Genomic DNA, 21166 nt, shown 5'->3' with positions numbered 1-21166 from the left:
AAGGAGCACAGGTGTGTGCAGGGGGAACACTCTAATCCCTCTATGTGGTGCCAATAAGGTCTGCGGTTAGAAATTTATAGGGCCCCGTACAGTCAACCTTGCAGGGCTGACCCCGCCCCCGAATATATCAAGCCCTTTTTACCAGCTTCAGGACCGCCCGCCGCACATTTACTGCGGCAGGCTGGCTCTCCTGCACGAACTGACGTAGCCCTATGTCGGTTGTGCGCATATTGTTGGGGGGAGCGAGCGCGCCACCGGTGGCGCGCTCCTGCCCCCACTAGGCAGCGGAGATGCCGATACACGGGACTGGCACCCGCGATCGCTCCCCGGCACTGAGAGAGAAGGACGGTCAGCTGTTGTAAACACAGCTGACTGTTGTTCTCTCTGAAATGATCACAGAGCGTCTTTAACCCTTCTATATAGGATCACATGCCTCTATGGTCATTTCACAAGTCCCTCCCCCCACAGTTAATAAACACTCCCCTAGGCTCACATTTTTTGGGTACAGCGTCACACGACCGCGCAATTGTCCGTTAAAGTAACGCAGTGCCGAATCGCAAAATATGGCCCGGTCATTAGGGGGCAAATCCTTCCGGTCCAGAAGTAGTTAAAGGGCCCCGGGCAATGTAGTGTGCTGGGGCCCCACCTACACAATCACCCATGAAAATAAAAATGCAAATTATGGATAAGTCGATATTTATTGGTACAGCAGTGCCAGGCTAATCAAAGCTTCCAAGTTCGGATGCTGGGTCCGGGGAACACACACACGGATGTCGAGTCAGACTCCACTGTCCTGTGTGTGCCTGTTCCCGTGGAGGTGGACAGCCATTCCTGCAGTTGTGGGCTCCCCCTCCACGGCCCAAGTGGCCTGACAGCAGCGCAGGGCCAACAGGCGCTTGCCACCTGCTAAGTTTGGCAGCGAGATGCACATGGGAATCCGGACTAATGCTTGGCTGGGGCTGGGGCGGGGTTACTGGGCAAGTGGGGCCCCCCGGGCAAGTGGGACCCCGGGCAACTGCCCAGCGTGCCCATTCGGTAAGATGGCCCTGGGGCAAAGGCTAAAAAAGAAAATGAATGCAGCCGCCACAGCTAATGATTGGCAAGCTGCAATACATTACATTTCTGGTTTTGGGTTTAATACTGCTTTAAGTCACTTGCCTGGAGTTACATTTGTAGGCATGAGTATGGCATTTATAATATTACATAATATTACACATCTTTTCACAGATCTTGCGTTTAACTCTTTCAGATCTGCAAAATTTTTTTCAAGTACGGCTATGCTTGAAACAAGGGTGAGAATGACTCCTTCACCGAATCACCCTCCCATTGTCTTAATGCATTTAAGCATTACGTTCATCCAACACAAGTGCACATTCCCAGCGTATCATAATACCCCTGATCCTGCACATCATCTGCTACAAATATCCCTGTCTATTGGGGCTTTCAAAAACCAATAAGAAGATATTAACCCACATTTTCCTAGCTTGGGCTGCTTACTTTGAAATGTTTTCAAGATCACACGCTCAAACAGCAGCCCCATCCAACACCGATGTGTGTTGGAATGAAGTGCCTCCGCTCATCCTGCCTTTAATAGCACTGCAATGTTATTATGAGGTTTTTTTTTTCCCCCCGTCGCACATTCGTCTTGCTGCTTTAGCTTCCAAGAAAACTCAATAAAATTTCTACATTTTATCCTTCGTGTTTACACTGAATGTCAGCAATGGAAAAAACAATGGCACAGCTTTTCAATTTTCTTACAATAAACCCATAGCCCTTTTCGAAGTAATCCTTGATAATCATTTCAGAAATATAATGAAGAAATCACATGGAGCAATTAGTATAGAATGTTGCTACAAGCCCTATGGAAATAGACTGCAATAGTTAAATATATTAAAAAATTAATAAAAAAAAAAAAGGAGAAATCAGATAAATGGCTTTTGTGAATTTCGAAATATGACCTTGTTTTTTTTTTCCCCCTCTGCTGCATGCCCATGAATGACGAGTTGTTTATAGGCATTGTAAAGTGCCTGATGGATTGGTTACACTTTCATATTTTTGGAGATAAATTACGTTTTTGCATAAGTTGACAGACTGTTGTGAAAATTTGTATGCAGTGCATGGCATGTAGCGAAGACTTGTATTAGAGACAACCCATGACAGATTATATTCTAAGCTAAATGGTGATGATGAATTAAATATGAGTTGCCACTCATTTACCCATCGTGTGTATAATTTGTTCCCTGTAACAAGGCCAGCTCTGCATGCCCCAATACTCTCCAGCGACATGGATGATTGAAGCATCACTTGCAACCACTAGGTAGTGGATGGGTTAACTCCCAAGCAACAACAAGCACTTGCAAAATGTGGAGGTCCTTGTTATCACCTGGAGAATTTTCCAATGGGAACAAACACTATAACCCACCGACAGCCCTTGTTTTTCCGCCATGGACAATGGGAATGACCTCTATTTCCCTTATTCGTGCATACACTGCATCTAGTTATCTAAGATGAAAGGTCTCATGGACAATCTTGGTGGTGTGCATTTATCAGCAGGATAGACAGATCACTATACATCTGAGGATGATCTAAGACAGTGGTCTTCAAATTTCAAAACAAAGGGTCAGTTGCCTGTCCTTCAAACTTTAGGGGGGGGCCTTCAGACTTTAGCAGGGGGCCAGACTGTGGTAATCAGGAGTAGAAAATGTCCCAGCATCAGTTTGAGTAAATAATGCCCCATCATTGGTGTTAGTCAGAGGAATTTTTCCCCATCGTTTGTTTCATTGGGAGGAATTATGCCCCATTATTGGTGTCATTGGTAGCAATTGTGCCCCATCATTGGGGTCATTGGACCCCATGGTTGTTGTCAGTGTGAGGAACTGTGCCTAATCGTTGATGTCATTGGTTAGAATTGTGCCCCATCATTGGTGTTATTGGGAGGAATTTCACCCTATCATTGAGCCCCATTGTTGATGTCATTGGGAGGAATTGTGCTCCATCGTTGTTTTCATTGTTAGGCGGTGTGCCCTTTTCTTGGAGTCAGTAAATGAAATAGTGGATAAAAGCAAGCAAAGGGCCACATCTGGTCACAGTCTGGAGACCATTGATCTAAGAATAAGTATAATACTTAAGGTAATGTTTTAGATCCCATATTGGCCATGAAGTCAACACTCAGAGGTTGTAGGCACCAGTTCTTAAAGGGTTTAGTGGCATTTGGTTGATCTCTTTTGGTTAAGGTCATCTGGGGAGCACTTGGTAGGCATCAATCTCTGTAGGTTCAGTTGTCTGGGGAGCACTTGGTAGGCATTCATCTCTGTAGGTTCAGTTGTCTGGGGAGCAATTGGTAGACATTCATCTCTGAAGGTTCAGTCATCTGGGGGAGCACTTGGTAGGCATTCATCTCTGTAGGTTCAGTTGTCTGGGGAGCAATTGGTAGACATTCATCTCTGAAGGTTCAGTTGTCTGGGGAGCAATTGGTAGACATTCATCTCTGAAGGTTCAGTCAACTGGGGGAGCACTTGGTAGGCATTCGTCTCTGTAGGCTCAGTCATCTGGGGAAAACTTGGTAGGCATTAGAAATGTGTTGAATGCCCTCCTTTAATGCTTGTCCCCTAAAGGTGGCCAGATGCAGCCCATCAAAAAGGAGTCAATGCTACAGACTCAAGCATTGCTTGCAACCAGTGGCAGTCGGTCCATTAGGGGCATAGGGGCACCCCCGTCCAACATCCCCCTCCCCCAAAATTTTGAGAAATAGAAAAGTTAATCATAGAACGATTTATTTTTAAATAAGTGATAATATGACTAACTTTTTTCTATCTCAAAGTTATGAAATGTTAGTCATATTATCATTTATTTAAAAATAAATTCTTCTATGTGTGTGCACTCACTGCACTTTGCGGGGCACCGGACTAATGGGAGTCTATTATGTCCATCATTTTTTGACAAGCATGTGATTAGAGCCTGAGGCTCGAACTGGCTTGCTTTAAGTTGCCCTTGGGACGCAGAGCACTGCGCTCTGAACCCTCCCACTTTTGATTTTAGCGAATCAATATTCGTCCTTGCGTCACTTTTGGTTTCCGGCTTCTCGTCTCAGCCAATCAGGAGGCTGAAGATTTGGAACCCATGAAAGAAGACCCGGTTAACATGAAAGCCGCAGAGGGGAAGCTGAAGAGGGGAGCCGTATCAGGGGAGCCGTGACTGTGGTAAGTGCGGACCTGGAGGGGTTTGTTTTCGCTCCCCCAAAAAATTCTAGCATCTGCCGCCACTGCTTGCAACAACCAAGTTCTTGCCAACAAAAGGGCTCATTGTGAAACAAAGTAATTTTCTGACATGGTGGAAAAATCTATTCACAAGCAATCTTCACCTGTTTCCACTTTTATAGCAGAAGGAGAACAAGTGTTTAACATGTTTGGACTGCATATGTGTAATATCTTAGTCAGGAAGAGCATGAGGGTCCCTCCATCACAGGGCTGAGAGTATGATACTCGCCTGCCATCATTGCTTGTTAAAGAGCTGTCCATCCAGGGATACTCTACAGCTGTTCACAGACTGGCAGATCTCATGGCTGACTTCAAGGTATGTCAGTTGTAATAGCATCATCATGACCACCCTTCCCTTGAACGACTGCTGCTGACAACAAATTATCCTAGTCATTACTGAATTCCCAATATCATGTACCCTTTTTTTTTGCCAGGGGCCAATTGTTGCCAGTTTCTATGATTCATCAAATCAGTGGTTCCCAGCCTCAGTCCTCAAGTACCCCCATGGTTTCAGGATTTCCTTCATCTTGCACTGGTGCTTTAAATTATTGTCAATTGTGTCAATTTATGGAAGCTATTTTATCTAAGGGAAATTCCCAAAACCCAAAACATGGCCTGTTGGGGGGGGGGGGGGGTACTTAAGGGAGTGAGATTGGAAAACGCTGCATTGAATGAATGATGCAAAAGGCAGCCAAAAACCTGGTTTGAACTGCTATTCACAAAATGCTTGCTGCTTAATGATGGCCATACTCACCTTGATTTTATTATCCAATGCAGGGTTTCCCAACCAGGGTTCTGTGGAACCCTAAGGTTCTTCCTGAGGTTGCTAGGGGTTCCTTGGGCAATGGGTAATTTCTGCCTCTCAGATAAGTTCCCAATTACACCATTGTTCCTTTTAGCTATCTGTAAGGGGGTATTTATTCCCAATGATGACCAGAGTAAGGAGCATTTTTACCACTGACTCTGTAAGGGGGTAATTCTTCCCAATGATGACAAGAGTAAGGAACATTCTTCCCACTGACTCTGAAGGGGGTGATTCTTCCCAATGATGACAAGAGTAAGGAACATTCTTTTCTTCCTACTGACTCTGTAAGGGGGTAATTCTTCCCAATGATGACAAGAGTAAGTAGCATTCTTCCCACTGACTCTGAAGGGGGTGATTCTTCCCAATGATGACAAGAGTAAGGAACATTCTTCCTACTGACTCTGTAAGGGGGTAATTCTTCCCAATGATGACAAGAGTAAGGAGCATTCTACCCACTGACTCTGTAAGGGGGTAATTCTTCCCAATGATGACAAGAGTAAGGAACATTCTTCCCACTGACTCTGTAAGGGGGTAATTCTTCCCAATTATGATAAGAGTAAGGAGCATTCTCCCCACTGACTCTGTAAGGGGGTAATTCTTCCCAATGATGACAAGAGTAAGGAGCATTCTTCCCACTGACTCTGTAAGGGGTAATTCTTCCCAATGATGACAAGAGTAAGGAGCATTCTACCCACTGACTCTGTAAGGGGGTAATTCTTCCCAATGATGACAAGAGTAAGGAGCATTCTACCCACTGACTCCGTAAGGGGGTAATTCTTCCCAATGATGACAAGAGTAAGGAGCATTCTTCCCACTGACTCTGTAAGGGGGTAATTCGCCCCAATGATGACAAGAGTAAGGAGCATTCTTCCCACTGACTGTCACACTAATGTGTCATGAGTTGTAGATTTTTAATTTTTACTAGGGGTTCCCCAAGACCAGAAATGTATTTCAAGGGTTCCTCTGTGTTGAAAAGGTTGAGAAAGCCTGATCCAATGAATGTGTGATTCGATCGAAATGATCAAATTGGCAGACAATCGCCTAGCCATAACTTCCCTTCCCTTTAGAAGCGATCAAACTGAATCCATTGATCATTTTGCAATCAGCAGCACTCAAATGCTTTGGTCATGAATTTGACCATACTTTGATCAACCAGGATATGAGTTTGCATGATGGAAACAGAAGAATGATCAACTACTTATATTCATATTTTCAAACCATCAATCGAAATCCATGTCCCCATGTGTGGTATGTCAATCAATTGCATTGTTGACTATAAATTGATTATTCCTATTGATCAGAAAGGAAATTGATCATGTATGGAAGCTGTCATGATGAGCAGGCAATAATGGATTGCAAAATGTATCAAGTATGTCTTATGCAATTCTTAAAGGAATCACATAGCTTGCTTTCATCTCCCAATGTATGGCCAGGCACATCGAATGCTAGCAGCAAGTGATCTTTCCAATGTTCTAGGAGGGAAGCACTGGCTGTAGAGACTGATTGTCCGCTCAGCCCCATAAACTTCTATGGGGACGCTGTCCGAGGTGCTGAAAGCCCGCTAATAGAGTTGCATTCATTTACAGACACCTGCTGCATATAAATGCTGGTATATAGCACAAGAATGGCACAGACATGCTCAATGGGCTCTATTTATTGGATGCACATGGATTAAAATGCCTACTAATAATTCATTTGCAACAAATGCAATGCTCAACTAAACCGCAATTAAGCACATGTACAGCTATCTCAATGGCACACGTTCCAAAAAAAAAAAAAAAAAGGTTGCAAATGATTTAATCTTAAATCTTTGATTGGCAAGACACTAAATAGACTTCAGATGCTTGTTACATGTCCAGCTTCACGGATTAGAGAGTCTGCATCCAACTAGCCTTTGCCCACAGGACCACAATGATGTGCCAAGTGCATTATCCATCATAAACGTGATCTTCTAAAATAAATACATCTTATATCTAATTAAAAATCAGAACAATGAGCCTTGCTTAGCTGCTGGGGTCATTACTTTGTCTGTAGACATTACACATTAATATAAAGACTATAATATACAGTACCTGTCAGCTGGAGCAGGGAGATGGAGCTGCAGATTCCGATAGGTGTAGGATCCAGTCTTCCAGCCTCCTGAGATGGGCATCCAAGGTCCCCCCCCACCACCCTCCCTGGTCAATGCCCTGTGGCACGATTGTATATCCAGGACCCAGATGGACAGAGCCTTGTGTGGGGGGAGGATGAAAAGGAACCCAGCGATCCACACTGCACACTGATCTCCAGCAAGTCAGACGATGCCACCTGCTTCCCTTCTCTCTGTGCTGCATCCACCACACTGGGTGCAAGATAGGGGATCCAGGTTCTGGTGGAGGTGCTGGGAATTAGAGGTCCCAGGTGAAATCTCATATCATGCTTGCTGACAAGTGTTCCAGATCCTCACGCCTGAGCTCGTGTGAATAATACACTCCTACACCTCTGCACAGCCTCTATATCCTAACTCCTTCCCTGCCACAGTCATCACTGGCAAGCAAGGAGAGTGTGTCTGCTAGGGGGGTCACCCCTCTACATAATAATAATACCAATAATAGTAACCAATCTGTAATCCTCAATGATGATTATTAAAGCTTGTCTCCAGGGAGATAAGACACAAAAGAATGCAGGTCTACATCCATTAAAGGGAAAAAAAAAAAAAAAAAGATAAGTGCACCCAATTGCAAAAAGCAAAATGTGCATTTATTGTTATTATTTCTTTTATTTTTTGCAATACAGTCATGATCAAAAGGAGGAAGGAAGAGATTGTAGCTCTGCATCCATTAACTGAAAACTCCACCTTTTGCAAAATATATTAAATACACCCATTTTCAAAAGAAAAAAAAAGAGAAGTGGCATTAATTCTTATGTTTTATTATTTTTGCATTACAGCCTGCAAATAATTTCAACTGCAATCAAAAGAGGAAGGAAGCTCTGTATCCATTAACAGAAAACTCCACCTTTTGCAAAATATATTAAGTACACCCATTTGCAAAAAAAAAAAAAAGCAAAAAAAAAGTGTGCATTTGTTCTTCCTAATTTTTTATTTTTTGCATTAGTGCCTGCAAAGAATTGCAACTGCAATCAAAAGAGGAAGGAAGAGTCTGCAGCTCCACCTCTTGCAAAAAATAATAATGATAATAATAAAGTGATTGTAAATGATAACCTTGTAAAACAACCCATTCAGTTTAAAATAGAAGTGCAAGGCAAAACACTTTTGTATAGATAGAAAAAAAAAACATTATGAATACCTTTTTTTCTCTTTTTATAAGTGATCACATTACCTCTGTCCTTAGCTGCATAAGAGCTAGGGGGAGGAGAAGCAGCAGTAAACTGAGGCTCCCAGTGAATTACATGTCAGGAGTCAGGACAAGTCTGATAATTGGAGGAGCGCACACTGAGTTCCCAACACAGCTAGAGAACTGACCACAATGTGCTCTCCTGATTAGTGTGGTCAGTTTTTAATAGGAAAGCGGAGGAACTGGCAGGATCACCAGGGATTTCATGCAAAGGAAGCAATACAAAGAGAACAGGATACTTTCTCATACAAGTACATGGTACAGCAGCCTCATATCAGGAATATGAAGTTCTTTAAGGGCCAGTACACAGCACAAAAATGTCCTCCGGATTTGTTCGGGATGCGTTTCTGCATGCACATTTTAAACACTTTTTTGATGCTTTTTTACTGCATTCCAGTACAGTTCTGTGCAGGAATATAGCAGCATGTTGCACTTTTTTTCAGGAACTGAAATGCACTGGAACACACTGCTCTGGTGTGAACTATGCTATTGGAACCCATATAACCAACTTTCCATGTTTTTTTGATGCAGAAAAAAGCACTACACTGCATGTGGTGTGACCGGGTCCTAAATGCACCCATTTGCAAAAAGCAAAAATATGCATTTAATAACTTTTTGTCTGAAAGCATTGCGATTGTGATTAAAGAAGGAAGGAAGAGTCTGCACCTGTAGACCCATCCTTCAGTTGCAGGTCTGTACCTCGGTACAGACCTTCAGCTACGGAGATGCAGGAGGTATGAATGGACTAGAAGTGCGGTGACATCCCTCCACTTGTGCTACATTGAAACCTACATTTAATTGGCCATGGTGGCAGATGGGGCTTGAAGTTTTTGAATGGCATGGCTGTGTGGGTAGAGCAATGCACAGCTATGCTGATTTAAAATCTGACAGGAGGATCTCCAGGGTCTGTAAGATTAGGGGTTGGTTTGAGGATGGAGAGAAGGGCTGTTCATGCTGACCATGTTTCATGCTCAGAAAGGGAGATAATTTGCTTTTAAGAGTATGGCTTTTTAGAAATTAAACAGTCATACTCCTCTAGATGGTTGTAACATCGATCCCAGCTGCAGCTGTCCCCTGCCACCTCTAAGACCGAGAACTGAGCTATCAAAGACTACTGATCCCTTTCTGGCCTTCAGCCTGCAGAGTCCCTCCTTCCTCTCCTCTCATCTGCTGTAGGAGGGGGGGGGTTCAGGATGGAGAGTGGGGGAAGGGGCTAGTAAATATGTCATTTACCAGGGCCTTCCTTTTATAAATGAACACAGTAAACACACTCGCTCACTGTGGCCATTCATAACTGAGTTTACTACACTTCGGCTTGTGAATGAACAGGAAGCCGCTCAGCACAGAGCACTTCCCATTCATTCACTGTTCAGTGCAGCTGAGGCTGTAGAGAAAGCCATATGTGTGTTTGAGCTTTGGGGTGCACACCCAGGGCCAGACTGGCCTACCGGGATACCAGGAAATTTCCCGGTAGGCTGGCCTGGGGCTGCTTTGAGCAGCAGCACCCATAAAAAATATGGCCCAGGCCGACATGTCAACTGCACATGCTTCGCCACCGCTTGGGAAAGCCCATACACACTCGGCCATTCTCTGGCAGGCGGGCACATGCACAGTGATGTAATGGCACCAGGTGGTGCCATTTTTAAATGTAAGGCAGCAGTGTTGTTCAATCCGCCTCATCACAGCCTGGTAAGATCGCTCTGCAGCCTTTAACATCTCCTGTACCATGCTTGACGCCCCTGCATCTCCTGTACCTTGTCTGCTGCCTCCTCTTGTACCATGTCCACAGCCTCTGCATCTCCTGTACAATATCTGCAGCCCCTGCATTTCCTGTACCATTGCCCCAGCCCCTGCATCTCCTGTACCATGCTTGCAGCCTCTGTATTTCTTGTACCTTGCCCGCAGCCCATGCATCTCCTGTACCATGCCCGTAGCCTCTGCATCTCTTGTACCATGCCCACAGCCTCTGCATCTCCATTACCATGCCCGCAGCCCCTGCCTCTCCTGTACAATGCCCGTAGCCCCTGCATCTCCCCTGTTCCATGCCCGCAGCCCCTGCATCTCCTGTACCATGACCGAAGCCCCTGTATCTCCTGTACCATGCCTGCAGCCCCTGCATTTCCTGTACCATGCCCGCAGCCCATGCATCTCCTGTACCATGCCCGCAGCCCCTGCATGTCCTGTACCATGCCCACAGCCCCTGCAACTCCTGTACCATGCCCGCAGCCTCTGCATCTCCTGTACCATGTCCACAGCCTCTGATCATCTCCTCCTGTACCGTGTCCGCAGCCTCTGACATCTTCTGTACCATGTACACAGCCCCTGCATCTCCTGTACCATGCCCGCAACCTCTGCATCTCCTGTACCATGCCCGCAGCCTCTGCATCTCCTGTACCATGCCCACTGCCTTAACCTGTACCATGTCCGCAGCCCCATTATCTCCTGTACCATGCCCACTGCCTCCTCCTGGACCATGTCCGCAGCCCCTGCAACTCCTGTACCAATGCCGCAGCCCCTGCATCTCCTGTACCATGCCCATGGCCCCTGCATCTCCTGTACAATGCCCACAGCCCCTGCATCTCCTGTACTATGCCCACGGCCTCTAAATCTCCCTTACCATAACAGCAACCTCTGCATCTCCTGTACCATGCCCGCAGCCTCTGCATCTGCTGTACCATGCCCGCAGCCTCTGCATCTGCTGTAACATGCCTGCAGCCTCTGCATCTGCTGTAACATGCCTGCAGCCTCTGCATCTCCTGTACCATGCCTGCAGCCTCTGCATCTCCTGTACCATGCCTGCAGCCTCTGCATCTCCTGTACCATGCCTGCAGCCTCTGAATCTCCTGTACCATGCCCGCAGCCTCTGACATCTCCTCGTGTACAATTTCTGCAGCCTCTTCATCTCCTGTAGCAAGTCTGCAGCCCCTGCATCTCCTGTACCATGTCCACAGCCTCTGCGTCTCCTGTACCATGTCCGCAGCATCTGACATATCCTCCTGTACCATGTCTGCAGCCTCTGCATCTCCTGTACCATGCCTGCGGCATCTGACATGTCCTCCTGTACCATGTCTGCAGCCTCTGACATGTCCTCCTGTACCATGTCCACAGCCTCTGCGTCTCCTGTACCGTGTCCACAGCATCTGGCATGTCCTCCTGTACCATGTCTGCAGCCTGAGCCTCTGACATGTCCTCCTGTACCATGTCCACAGCCCCTGCATCTCCGGTACCATGCCCACGGCATCTGCATCTCCTATACTATTCCCACAGCCTCTTACTCTCCTGTACCATGCCTGCAGCCTCTGCATCTCCTGTAACATGCCCGCAGCCTCTGCATCTCCTGTAACATGCCCGCGGCCTCTGCATCTCCTGTACCTTTCCCGCAACCTCTGCATCTCCTGTACCATGCCCGCAGCCTTTGACATCTCCTTGTGTACTATGTCCGCAACCCCTGCATCTCCTGTACCATGTCCACAGCCTCTGCATCTCCTGTACCATGCCTGCAACCTCTGCATCTCCTGTACCATGCCCATAACCCCTGCATCTCCTGTACCATGTCGGCAGCCTCTGCCATCTCCTGTACCATGTCCACAGCATCTGCATCTCTTGTACTATGTCGGCAGCCCCTGCATCTCCTGTACTATGTCCGCTGCCTCTGACACCTCCTGTACTATGTCCGCACTTTTACCATTTTTAATTTTAGCATTTCCGCTTATAAAGCCCTATATGCTTTCGTACCTGTCTTATCTATATATATATATATATATATATATATATATATATAATACACATTTCAAATGTGCTTTAAAATGCCTGGTTTTCCCTTTTATGAACAAGAAAATGATGATGTTATGCTGTTGGGCTGGTATAATAATGCTATGGGTTTGGCATGAAATAATTTTCAGGGCTAGGTTTTATTCCCAGTCCGGCCCTGCACACACCCTAATGCAATAGGCTGCACACACCTATTGTAATATTTACTTGAATGTGATTTAGTATCAACCTCTTGCAGTCCTGTATAACAAAGCTTAGACTTGGGAGAGGAAGGCCAGGATTGGGATCTAATAAGGTGTGCTGCATGCAAATGTTTTGACAATTAGCATGCTGACTGGAGGAGAGATCAGAGTGAAACAGATGCGTTCATTTGTCTGCTGCTTCTCCTTTCACATGCTGGGGGAGAGGGTTACCACTTGGAAGTGGTATTGAGCTGCAGCAGAGAAAAATCAAGTCTCCTGCAATGCCAGAAATAGCTTTGCTGTGTAACAGAGCTGTGTAGATTTGAAAACTAGATAATAAAATAAAAATTCTTTGGTCGGTAAAACAGCTCCCATATGTATGAATTTTATTTGCGTATTTAGTGGTTTGCCTGGAGTTCAGTTTTTAATATTCTAACATAACTACTGGCACAGCATAGCAAGACATTCAATTAAACATCATTTGAGACACAATTGGGCTGATTCAAGTGGTGGTATTCAGTAAGGATGAGGATTTGGGTCTGAGGATTTGCTTTGTGTTAGGATAACCCACGGTGGACGTTTGCTGTGGAATGACAATCCTAGCCCAGGGACATTGATCAGCTTCTTTGTGATCAGAAAATGGGTCTTGGGCTCGATTCACACCTATGCATGTTGCTTTTGAGCGTTTCAGCAGTGCTTTCCACATTTTCAGGCATGCGTTTTTGATGCCTTTTGCATTTTTTATTTATTTATTTTTTTATTTGTCCAATATGTTGTTGTGCAGATTAAATAATGCAAAATGCGTCAAAAATGCATCAAAATGCACAACAAACGCACTAAAAGATTTTCTTCTGTTTCCTTACTGAAGTCTATTAAAACAAAAAAAGCAAAAAAGAAAAGTTTTGAGTTTTAAAAAGTCCCCAACCCTTTCCAAAAATGCAGAGGCACAAAAATGCATTGATGTGAACAAGTTTTATAGGAACCCATGTTAAAAAAAAAGATATCCTAAGGCTCAAATCACACCAATACGTTTTTTTTCATGCTTTTTGCAGAAAACACAAGACATTATTTTTAACATAGGTTCCTATGGAACACGTTCACATCAATGCATTTTTGTGCCTCTGCGTTTTTTTGGAAAGGGTCAGAGACTTTTTTAAATGCAAAACGCTGCTTTTTTTGTTTCAATAGACTTCAATAAAGAAGCAGCAGAAAAGGATGTAGTGTGTTTTTAGCGCATTTATGGCGCGTTTTTGATGCGTTAATCTGCCCAACAACAAATTGGCCAAAAAATAATAATAAAAAAAAAAAAAATGCAAAACGCATCAAAAACGCATGTCCACAAAATGCTGAAAGCACAGCAACAAGCACTGCTGAAACTCTCAAAAGCAACATGCATAGGTGTGAATAAAGCCTAAGCCTACGTTTACATCTAGGCGTTGCTATTTTTACAGGCATTTTTCAGGCATTTTACAGGCGTTTTTGTGCAGGCAATTTTAGGTTGACAAGTGACCACTGAAAAAAAATGAAAACGCCTGTAATCTGCCAAAAAAGAAGCTCATGTACTTTTTTGAGCGACGGGCGTTTTGCTTAAAGCGGAGTTCCAGCCATTTACTCACCTGTCCAACGGACCAGCGATGCGGCCGCCGGAAGCCTCGATCCTCTCCCTCGGCGCCGGCATCACTGCTGTGGGCACCCGGCTGTTACAGTTTGCGGCTTCACAGCCGGGTACCCACTGCGCATGCGCGAGTCGCGCTGCGCGCCGTGATTGGCCGGCAATCTTCTGGGACCTCTGACGTGTCCCAGAAGATTGCAGGGAGGGAGGGGGAGAGGAGAACTTCTGCTCAGGGCGCCGCAGCGCTCCGAGCGGAAGTGGGAGCGGGTACCTGTCAAAACTAGGTACCCGCTCCCCCCCCCAAAAAATGACATGCCAAATGTGGCATGTCGGGGGGTCAGGACTCCCTAAAGCGGAAGTTCCACTTTTGGGTGGAACTCCGCTTTAAGGCGACAGAACACTCAGATATGAACAGGGGCCATTGAAATGAACAGGATTTGTCTTGTTGGGTGTTTTTAGAGCTGAGGCTTAGAGCAGAAAATCGCCCAAAAATGCTTTAATGTGTACAGAGCCTAGTGGGCCATACACTATACAATTTTCTTTAGATTTTTCCCTTCAGATTTTCTTATCGTGTGTACGGGCCTAAGGCTCAATTCACATCTATGCATGTTGCTTTAGATCTGTCTCTGCAGTGTTTTTTGTGGTGCATTTTGCATTTTTGCACATGTGTTTTTGAAGCGGTTTTTATGTGTTTTGCATTTTTTATGCTTTCTGCTTCAGGGTTTTTTTTTTGCCAATTTGTTGTTGGGTGGGAAAAAAAACAACACCAATTGCGGTAAAAACGTGTAAAAAAAAAAAACGCACTACACGCTTATCTGTACCTTTTCCATTAAAGTCTATTGAACCAAAAATGCACCGTTTTGCTTTTAAAAAAGTCCCTGGCTCAAAAACATAGCTGCTGAAAAAAAGCATAGATGTGTCCCATAGATAACCTTGTTAAATGGACTGTAGTCCATTTCTGCAAAGGACATTTCATAGATGTGAACTGATTTAAAAAAATAGTGCAGAGACTTTTTTACCTGTGTGTCGCAGGGCATGGCAGCCCATTCCAATGAATGGACTTTATATCTCCGAGCACTCTTCTTTTTTGTAAGATTGAGGACTTTATTCATAATTTTCTCAGTTTTTAATGAATGTTTGATAGAATTGATTAATTTCCACTATTGTCACACTGTATATTTATTTATATTGCACATATTTGGACTTTATTTGAAGTTTTCTTTGCACCACTTCCTGATCATCTCTCGTCTCGATTACTGCAACTCCCGTCTCATTGGCTTACCTTTAAAAAGGCTATCCCCCCCCTTCAGTTCATCATGAACGCTGCTTCCCGGCTCATCCACCTTACAAGCTTTGTGTCTGCTACACTTCTTTGCCAATCCCTCCATTGGCTGCCACTCAACCTACAAATTAAATTCAAGTTACTAACCAGAACTTACAAAGCCGTCCATAACTTGGCCCCCAACTACATCACTAACCAGGTCTCAAAATACCAACCAACTCGTTCTCTTCGTTCCTCCCAGGACCTCCTGCTCTCTAGCTCCCTTGTCACCTCTTCCCATGCTCGCCTCCAGGACTTCTCCCGAGCCTCTCCCATCCTCTGGAATGCTCTACCCCAATCTGTCCGACTATCTCCCACTTTGTCCACTTTCAGATAACCCTTGAAAACCCATCTCTTCAAAGAAACCTGTCTGGCAACCACCTAACAACTGTACCCCCACAGTTACTACCTTTTGTATCTCTTGACCCTTCCTCTTAGATTGTAAGCTCTAATGAGCAGGGACCTCGGATTCCTACTGTATTATATTTGTACTGTCTACTCTTAATTTGTAAAGCGCTACGTAAACTATATATATATATATATATATATATATATATATATATATATATATATTGCATTTTTTGCACAATTCTATGCACTTTATGGATATTGCTATCTTCGATATACACAATTGTATATGATTATATGCAACACTTTATCTCATTAGGAGCTTGTTGCTTAGTAGTGCAGCACTTTTTTTTCCTTTTATTCAGTCCCTTTTTTTAAACCCCCAATACAGGCAGCTTAATTAACTGTTCAGCCCACACTGATGAGATCATAAGGGGGTTGATATCACAGCGGTAAGGGGGAAATGGCCACATTACCTGAAGTCAGCTGTAACGGGACCTCAGTGTGGTCTAATAAAGTGTCTAAATGACCCCTTTACTACCACACTCCACATGGGTCAGGTTATGAATATCCATTGATTATATACAGTAGCTGGGTGGATTTTCTGTTTAATAACCACTTCCCGCAAATTGACGTACCTGTACGTCAGCTCGGAGAAGAGGTTGTACCGGGATGATATGCAGCTGCAGGCTTTAGAGCCGGCGGTCAGCTTTCAGAAGATAACAGCCGATGCGGCTCGGGAGCCACTCGGCTGTTATCCCAGCGAGCGGCAGGGGACGCCCCCTCCCGCCGCCTTCCACGACTCTTTGCGGGTTTTCCTTTCCACCGGGAGAACCGGGCAACCAGCCGGCATGTCCACCGGTTGGTTGGAGTCCCTAAAAAAGCCGGATTCAGCTTTGATTGGGTCTACGATGTATTAACCCAGAAACGGCCTCATGACGCCACTCAATTCCACGGTGCGGAATTGAAAAAACTGTCAGTATTTAAAAATGCAGATTTCGGCATTTTGAATACTTTGAAGTGTAGTGGTGGGGTTTGGTGTCTTTTAGACCCCGAAATCCCTCCATAAAGAGTATCTACTGCTTATTACTGTCACAGGGGATGTTTACATTCCTTGTGACAGCAATAAAAGTGATCACATTTTTTTTTTTATACAAAAAACATTGCTAAAAAAAAAAAAAAAAAAAAAAAAATTAGGAAAAAAACAAAAATAAACATTTTTAAAGCGCCCCCGTCGCCGTGAGCTGGCGTGTGAAAGAAAATGCATATATAAGTCACGCCCGCAAATTAAAACGGTGTTCAAACCACACGTGAGGTATCACCGCAATCGCTAGAGTGAGAGCAATAATTCTAAAAAAAGACCTACTCCGTAACTCTAAACTGGTAACCGTTAAACATTTTTAAAACGTTGCCTGTGGAGACATTTTTAAGTAGCATAGTTTGTCGTCATTCCACGAGTGTGCGCAATTTTAAACTGTAACATGTTAGGTATCTGTTTACTCGGTGTGACATCATCTTTCACAATATATAAAAAAAATTGGGCTAACTTTACTGCTTTGTTTTTTTTTTAAAATGCAGTGAAATGTATTTGCATTTGAAAGACCGCTGCGCAAATACCGCGTGACAAAAAATATTGCACCGACCGCCATTTTATTCTCCAGTCTTTGCTAAAAAAAAAAAAAAAAATATATATATATATATATATATATATATATATATATATATATATATAGTGCCTTGCGAAAGTATTTGGCTCCCTTGAACTTAGCGACCTTTTGCCACATTTCAGGCTTCAAACATAAAGATATAAAACTGTAATTTTTTGTGAAGAATCAACAACAAGTGGGACACAATCATGAAGTGGAATGAAATTTATTGGATATTTCAAACTTTTTTAACAAATAAAAAACTGAAAAATTGGGCGTGCAAAATTATTCAGCCCCCTTAAGTTAATACTTTGTAGCGCCACCTTTTGCTGCGATTACAGCTGTAAGTCGCTTGGGGTATGTCTCTATCAGTTTTGCACATCGAGAGACTGACATTTTTGCCCATTTCTCCTTGCAAAACAGCTCGAGCTCAGTGAGGTTGGATGGAGAGCGTTTGTAAACAGCAGTTTTCAGTTCTTTCCACAGATTCTCGATTGGATTCAGGTCTGGACTTTGACTTGGCCATTCTAACACCTGGATATGTTTATTTGTGAACCATTCCATTGTAGATTTTGCTTTATGTTTTGGATCATTGCCTTGTTGGAAGACAAATCTCTGTCCCAGTCTCAAATCTTTGGCAGGCTCCATCAGGTTTTCTTCCAGAATGGTCCTGTATTTGGCTCCATCCATCTTCCCATCAATTTTAACCATCTTCCCTGTCCCTGCTGAAGAAAAGCAGGCCCAAACCATGATGCTGCCACCACCATGTTTGACAGTGGGGATGGTGTGTTCAGGGTGATGAGCTGTGTTGCTTTTACGCCAAACATAACGTTTTGCATTGTTGCCAAAAAGTTCGATTTTGGTTTCATCTGACCAGAGCACCTTCTTCCACATGTTTGGTGTGTCTCCCAGGTGGCTTGTGGCAAACTTTAAACAACAATTTTTATGGATATCTTTAAGAAATGGCTTTCTTCTTGCCACTCTTCCATAAAGGCCAGATTTGTGCAGTATAAGACTGATTGTTGTCCTATGGACAGAGTCTCCCACCTCAGCTGTAGATCTCTGCAGTTCATCCAGAGTGATCATGGGCCTCTTGGCTGCATCTCTGATCAGTCTTCTCCTTGTATGAGCTGAAAGTTTAGAGGGACGGCCAGGTCTTCGTAGATTTGCAGTGGTCTAATACTCCTTCCATTTCAATATTATTGCTTGCACAGTGCTCCTTGGCATGTTTAAAGCTTGGGAAATCTTTTTGTATCCCAATCCGGCTTTAAGCTTCTCCACAACAGTATCTCGGACCTGCCTGGTGTGTTCCTTGTTCTTCATGATGCTCTCTGCGCTTTAAACGGACCTCTGAGACCATCACAGTGCAGGTGCATTTATACGGAGACTTGATTACACACAGGTGGATTCTATTTATCATCATTAGTCATTTAGGTCAACATTGGATCATTCAGAGATCCTCACTGAACTTCTGGAGAGAGTTTGCTGCACTGAAAGTAAAGGGGTTGAATAATTTTGCACGTCCAATTTATCAGTTTTTTTATTTGTTAACAAAGTTTGAAATATCCAATAAATTTCATTCCACTTCATGATTGTGTCCCACTTGTTGTTGATCCTTCACAAAAAATTACAGTTTTATATCTTTGTTTGAAGCCTGAAATGTGGCAAAAGGTTGCAAAGTTCAAGGGGGCCGAATACTTTCGGAAGGCACTGTATATATATAGTGAGACTTGCATCAAGTGTAGAGCGTTTAACCTTCCTAGCGGTATTCCCGAGTGTGGCTCGGGGTTAAATTTCAGTGCCAAAAGCGGTAACCCCAAGCCACACCCAGGGTACCGCTAGGAAGATCGCTGGATCCTGGTAGTGGGGTTACTTACTTTGTCACCGGGATCCAGCGATGTATCCCGGCGGTGTGTTGCGGCGGAGCTTCCTCCCCGATCCTCTGTGTGCCCCGACTTCCGTCTTCTGCGACGTGGCGTTCGCAGGGGGGTGGAACCGGCGGCAAATTCAAATGTAAAACACACCAAACACACTGATACATTGCAAAATAAAATATAATCACATTAGTTTGCCCCCCAGTGGCCTTTCCTGCAGTTTTACTGTGCTATATATATATATATATATATATATATATATATATATATATATATATATATATATATATATACACACACATACATACACACATACACACATATACATATATATATATATATATATATATATATATATATATATACACACACATACACATACATACATACGTGTATATATATATATATATATATATATATATATATATATATATATATATATATATATATATATAGTACAGTAAAACTGTACTGTATATATATATATATATATATATATATATATATATATATATATATATACATACATACATACATACTTTAACTTATTTATCGTTTTTTATTATATTATAATTTATGATTTTGTGTTTCAAACTTTATCATACCCGAGATGTTATAAAGAAGAACGCACAGTAAAAAAAAATCATATACAAATAGTTGGTTTGGGCTGCTCATTCTTACATGCAAAATAATGGTACCGCTTTCAGCACCTAAAATCCGAAAGAATCATACCGCCAGGGAGGTTAATGGACACTGCCACTCGCTTTTTCTTTATTTTAAGGGCTTTCCTCACCCATGTTTATTAAAGGAAAGTTCATCCAGCAAAAAAATAACAGGGTTTCTGTTGCAGGGGTTTAAGCATTTCAATCCTCAGCAAAAAAAAAATGATTCAGCCCTCCTGGCTTGTACTTGCAGTGCTGCTGCTGTGGCCTCAAACTCCAGGCCTTTGTCTGTCTCCTACAGACTTCGCTCACCCAACAGGGTGTACACGGATAGCAGCCTCGTGCTGCACTGACTCCCAAGTGGAGCCCTCCTGACTCCTAGGCCAGACCTCCTGTCTGCCAGGGTGGAGCCCAGAACCATGGTCCCGGTTACTACTAAAAGCCCAGCACACACCTGACCAATTATTATGCTGGCTGTTCTGAATATCTGGACCAAGGAGTAGAGATTTCATCCCACCCGGATCACTTAGGCTGCATTCACATGTCAGCTTATAATCGCGGGCAGAACCGCCGCGGTCCCCCCCGCGATTCAGAGATTTATTGCAAATCGCGGGACGCCTAGCGTTGCCCGTTGATTTGCAATAGCCCCCCAAACGCTGAGCGATGTTGCCGCGATTTACGCCCGCCGAATCGCGGCAACATCGCGCAAACAAAATCGTGGGACGCAATACGCTCCAAAAAAGTAGAAGAGCTTCTTTGGAGCGTATTGCGTCCCGCGATTTTGTTTGCGCGATGTTGCCGCGATTCGGCGGGCGTAAATCGCGGCAACATCGCTCGGCGTTTGGGGGGCTATTGCAAATCAACGGGCAACGCTAGGCGTCCCGCGATTTGCAATAAATCTCTGAATCGCGGGCGGAACCGCGGCGGTTCTGCCCGCGATTATAAGCTGACATGTGAATGCAGCCTTAGAAATCTCCTATCTCCAGGTCCCACACTGGACTTTTTAAAACACAGAAGAAACTGAAAAGCCAATTTCCTCTTCATATTACAAGCTCCTTGGAGCCCCTCAACCTGGCTGGTTGAGAATTCTGGGTCACGATCGCTTTCTAGACCCTGGCAGGTCTATATCTATCTATCTATCTATCTATCTATCTATCTATCTATCTATCTATCTATCTATCTATCTATCTATAATGTTTGGGGGTTCGAAGTAATTTTCTAGCTAAAAAAAATACTGATTTTACTTGTAAAGAACAAATGTCAGAAATGGCCTGGTCCTTAAGTGGTTACATGATTTTTATTGATTTTCCAGAATTATTTCAAGTATTTGTCCCAGTTATTCTATCAAGGATGC

At 43.8% G+C, this 21166-nt stretch overlaps 1 protein-coding gene across 6 annotated transcripts in view; it reads right to left on the bottom strand.

Moving 5' to 3' along the window:
- The window catches only part of GRM5 (glutamate metabotropic receptor 5), a 557322-nt gene that overhangs the window by 504202 nt on the left and 31954 nt on the right, over positions 1–21166 (bottom strand). For 2 of the 6 annotated variants that reach the window (XM_082245894.1, XM_082245899.1), the window contains exon 1: positions 7134–7579. The exons of 2 other annotated variants lie outside the window; for them this stretch is intronic. The gene's annotated coding sequence lies outside the window, so the exon portion shown is untranslated. Of the gene's footprint in view, positions 1–7133; positions 7580–21166 lie in introns of those variants that run through there. 2 more of the 6 variants (XM_082245897.1, XM_082245898.1) reach the window with 1 other exon arrangement.

Source organism: Pelophylax lessonae, assembly GCF_965119305.1.
Source record: "Pelophylax lessonae genome assembly, chromosome: 2".
In the NCBI taxonomy this organism is placed as follows: Eukaryota; Metazoa; Chordata; class Amphibia; order Anura; family Ranidae; genus Pelophylax; species Pelophylax lessonae.
This window is presented reverse-complemented; position numbering and strand designations above follow the sequence as displayed.